The sequence below is a fragment of the Agrilus planipennis genome, unplaced genomic scaffold, assembly GCF_000699045.2.
Source record: "Agrilus planipennis isolate EAB-ADULT unplaced genomic scaffold, Apla_2.0 scaffold40, whole genome shotgun sequence".
NCBI classification, from domain to species: Eukaryota; Metazoa; Arthropoda; class Insecta; order Coleoptera; family Buprestidae; genus Agrilus; species Agrilus planipennis.
In genome coordinates this window covers 505861-511039 of record NW_020438938.1, presented here as the reverse complement: position 1 = coordinate 511039, position 5179 = coordinate 505861, and positions in this window count along the sequence as shown.

The window sequence follows — 5179 nt, the reverse complement described above, 5'->3', positions numbered from 1 at the left end:
GTAGGGTATCACAATTAGAGCCAGGTCCAAGTCAAATAGGACATACCGTTAAACAGTTTAAATAGGGTATCCACATCAGTGCCGTATCAGTCTTAACTGGGCATTCCCTAAACGGTTCCAGATAGGATAACCACATTAGGGCCAGACCGGGGTAAACAGGGGTAAGAAGCTTCAGGTGGGGCATCACAATTAGAGTCAAATCAGTCTAAATAGGGCATACTATCAAGCGGTTACAGTAGGGTATCTACGTCAGACCCACATAAGTCTTAATTGGGCATGCCGCAAACGGTTCCAGATAGGGTACCCGCATTAGGGTCACATCAGTCTTATTTAAAAGCAAACTGTTACAGTATCAATCTGCTTATACTCGATACTTGAACGAATGTTCCTATCAGACGACATCTTACTGTATCTTCGCGTAGAATCTTCGATAGAAGAAGACATGTAAAACGATGTCGATAATAACAAAGATTAAAGTCCTTTAACGCAGTGTACACGCAGTTTCGCGTATTCGTTCTTAATTAAGAAGTTCTTCCTTTTGGATAAGGATTGCGGCAGTATCAATAACAGCAACGTTGGCAAGAAGGAGAGGAGACTTGTCGGACAATGTGCAGTAATAAATCTCGGCATTTAACTAACTAATGAATTGCGAGACCACGGCTGTGGTCCTTTTTTGCACGTTTTGAGCGCACTCTTTTTGTCCACCTGCTCTTGTTAAGGAAACCAGTAAAATTATAATAAAGATCTTAAAACTTTTTTGTCCGAAACCGAACAGTTGTTGCTGCTGTCGTTGCTCTTTTTGTGTTGTACATACATACATACATACATAAAAATATAATCGAACGATTCTCCGTGAATAATGTTACATGTGTAAATTTATTGGCGCATCCGTCTCGATCTTCTCTGTCTCGCAAACGCGAAACTAAATTGAATTCGAACTAAATCTTTCTTGTTATGCACTAGATGATGTCTCTGCTGCTTGTATCTTCATTCGCGAGATGCTCTTTCTTTTTCCACGATGCAAGACGGAATAAGAAGATCGTTTAAAAATTTTTTGAAAAGAAAGATTCCGAACGATCGTTGTCGCAAAGTTTCAAAAACAAATACTTCCTTTAAACGTTATTATGGTCCTATTCGACACGACCACACAATAAGTGTGCACATAAAAGACAATTGAATAGAATAGTTTGCACTGCGACTCCATTGTTTGACGTTATTTTTAATGAAAAAGACCAAGCTTGCCATTTAACTGTTCGAAATGTCATCACGTTTAACTGGTGGGTACGCAACTTGATTTATTTAAAATAAACCAGAAAGAGAAATTTAAATACATTATTCTAACATTTTTAACAACAAATTAATTTAGCTATTGAGTAATTAGCACTAGCCCGTGTTTTGATTACTAATTTCAAGGAAACTTTTGTCCATTGAGTCCAGTATGTCGATGACTTAAACGCAACCTGCCAACGATTGCAAAAACGGCTCTCTATTTAATCAGGAGTATCTAATTTATTATTTGTGTCGCACTCCCGTTGTTTATTATTCCGCAATTTACATCGTCCCGTAATAAACAATTCGGGCTGGTTTAAAATTTAAGAGAACATTCCAACAAGGAAGCGTTTACACAGAACAGAGGATTCGCTCGGCTCAGGTATCCCGCGTGTTAATATATATGAGACGATTGCGTTTGAATTAAACGGGGAACATGTCCGAAGATACGGAACGCGGTTGTAAGCGCAGTTAAAGGCCGCATCAGAAATTAAACCGACAAGACGTTCTGTCCAAGAAGTCGGTGTTTCTTTAATTTAGAAACGCGTCAAATGGCCCCCAGCTCCACGACGACACGTCCAAATAAGTAAACTGACAACACTTACGATTAAACTTTCTCTCTTTTATACCAAGAATTCCACAGATCTCGCAAATAGGGTGCGAAACGTTCCAACGCACACTTAAATTCCGTTATTTTGTTTTTATTCTTCATCTTGTTTTATTTCGAGGCAAATAACATGAGACCAAGTGGCTTTGGCGCAAAAGGGAACTAATGAAAAACCACAGAGTCAATTTGTGAGTCACTGATTTGTCACATTGTTTTTGAAACCACAAGGGCGACATTTTTTTCATGATTATTCCTCAGATAGAAAGCCCAAAGCCCCTGATAACCCTTTACCCATACTCGAGAAGTTATTTGAGTTGTTGTGTAACCATGGAGTTCACTCGTGTGGAGAACAGAGTTGTTTCTTTTTCCCTTTGGTTTTAACTGTCCAAAACTCGAAAAACATAATCACGCCCCTAACGTTGCCCTACAATCGTAAAATGGTGATACGCCGTTAGAAATTGTAGCAGGGTGAAAATTGGATTCAATTAATGACCAAGGTGATGTAATAAGTGTGCTAGAATATAACGAAAATTGACGGGTACAATTTTGAGTAACATTAGAAAAACGTCATTTTTCTATTGAATTCTATGCATCGTAAAAGTGTGACTTTTGATCATTTGGATAAACACGGTCCCACAAATATTGTTTCTATCAGGGTAGATTTATATTACTATAACGTCAGTTTTGACTAAAGAAATTTTCGTACCAACCCCCAGAATGACCACTAAGGAGAACAAAATTTGAAAGAACTTGTTGATTTAAGACTAGAAACTTTTGAAAACAAAAATTATCAAAAAATTTTGCGTTTTTTTAGGTGTTACGTAAATTCCGTTAGTCAAAACTAATATTATACTTTAAAAGTGTGACTAAAAAATAGTAGTAAAGTCGCGGTCAACCAGATGGTTATAGGGCATCCGTCCATAATACATACCTATAATGCTACAGAAATATGAAGATTGGAAAAACTTTGGCGGTTGTTGTAGAACAAACAAAAAAGCTCAAAACCCCAACGCTAAAACACGACACTGTAGTGAACTTCACTCCCTGAAGAAGGTAACCTTGTTACCGAAAAGTGCTTCGGACAACTACAGTGTTGTGTTTTGGCGTTGGAGTTTTGAGCTTTATTGTTTGTTCTACAATGGTACAGAAAAATGACCTTTTCCAATTTAATTTAGTCAAAATTGTCGCAATGATTTTCAACATATTCTAGTCAATCTTGCCCTTTGGCAAAGAAATGTCTCTTAGTTCTTCAAAGAGAAAAATTCAAAATCTGTCTTTGTCATGCTTTAATGATTTAATTTTTCATATTTACAGCATCACTTGTATACCGTAATTATTGCTGTTTGACTCAAAATGAAAATAGGCATTTCTCTGTAACTCAGTAAGCTCGTCAACCTCCATCACAGTCGCCATCAGTTGTACCCAGTACGTTCTGCTTCATCTTCTGAGATTCGTAATTATTATTCGGACGTGATGGAGAGTGAGTGAGTGAATGAGTGGGATGGAACGAGACGGTTGGAATCGACACAAAAAATTAATGGTTTTTACCGCGGATTTGCCACGGACATTTCCAAGTGGCAACGAACGAAAAGCAGGTGGTGTAACATCATTATAATATATATTTCGAAATGGGCCCAATTTACATCACAATATAATTTGTAACTCGCCGATGGACTATTGAATGAAATCCTTCATGAGTGGATTTTATTACTTTTAGAGCGTTAATCGGTAGGTAAATTGAGAAACAAAGCGAACTGTAGATTTTATATATACAATCAAAACTTCTATACACACTTTGACAGACATTTGATATAATTGATTCAATGATATACTGAGTGATCAATTCAAGATGCATAATTGAAATCTCAACACTATTGGAGGATAATTATGTTTGAAATTTTATTGGGTGAGTAGATACGTTTCCATGGACATCATTACTTGTGTGGTAACCATGATAGAATTCAGTACCTACTTACCACGACCTGGTCAAGTCAAGTCAAGTCTAAGTATTAGATAGACATAAAAGCGCGAGCTCTCAATTACCTAAACTCTATTTGACTTTTTAGGGAGTTGATTCGTTCGCGTGCGGGAGAGAGAGGTTATTTTGTTTTCTCTTTGGTGATCAGGGCTTAGCAAATCCAGCAAACTGAGCTTTCAATAATCCCAAAATTCAAAAGGAAATAGTACACCTCTATTTTTCTAAAAAAAATGAAGTCATGCGCAAAAAGTCATCATCACCATATCTTTCCGCGTCTATATATTAGGTGGATACTGTTTTCGATTCCTCGACATCCATTTTCGACGTAAATGTAATTATTTCCGATCACGAAACAACCATGCCAACTGCTATTCGCTCCTCGCTAGGCCAATAGTCATTAGCGAGAGGACCCATTAACAACCAGTGCGCTAAGCTAAGCAACTTCAGACTAACCGCCAGCAACCTACACCGAGAAAAACCCCGTGGGCACACTCACTATGCGGACATAACTTTTTTTTCTTCTTGTTCTAAACGATTAAAAAGACTTAAAACCATCCCGTGTAAGATACATGGTATTAATTTCACCGAAACCAAAAATACGTTCGTCCATTTTTGAGACTCAAGCAATTTCGAAAACCACGAATTAAGTAATCATTTTCTTGCCAAGTATTGGAAGCCCATTGAAGGTAGTTAATAACGTGCCCCGTAGTTTTTTATTTTCATTTCTCTTAGACGTACGAGTTGATTGGTTGATAGGTCCGCATGTAATCAACCTAAACAGCTACTAAATCGGAAATAGCAATTTTCATAAACGCTGGGTGTGGCCGAGTGTTATGCTTTAACCGCGCATTATTTAGGATCGAACAGGTATCATATTAGAATCACCTGGATCATACCATGTTTAAAATGAATATATTTTACCCATAGACAAAGTAGGCAATTGCCTATGGACCCCCACTAATAAAAAGCCCCTACCATCAATATTAATTTAAAATAATTAATTAAAAACATTTGCCAGTATTTCAAATAATTTCGCCTTGTGTATATACGCTCTCCCTACATGGGCTCCCACCGAAATCATCCTAGGACTCCCTTTTCCTTAATCTGGCATTGATACATTCTATCTTTCCTCTCAGAATGCTTAGTTGAACCACTTGAGGAACGTGGTTTTTTATTGTCCAAAAAATGAAGATTATTGTATTTTGGGTGCTCAAAATTTTAAATTAAAAAGGATGTAGACATGGATCAATGCCTATAACCCAGATGCTTCAGATAGTTTTGAATAGATAAAATAAGATTGAAATAAAATTTCTGAGAAAATTTCA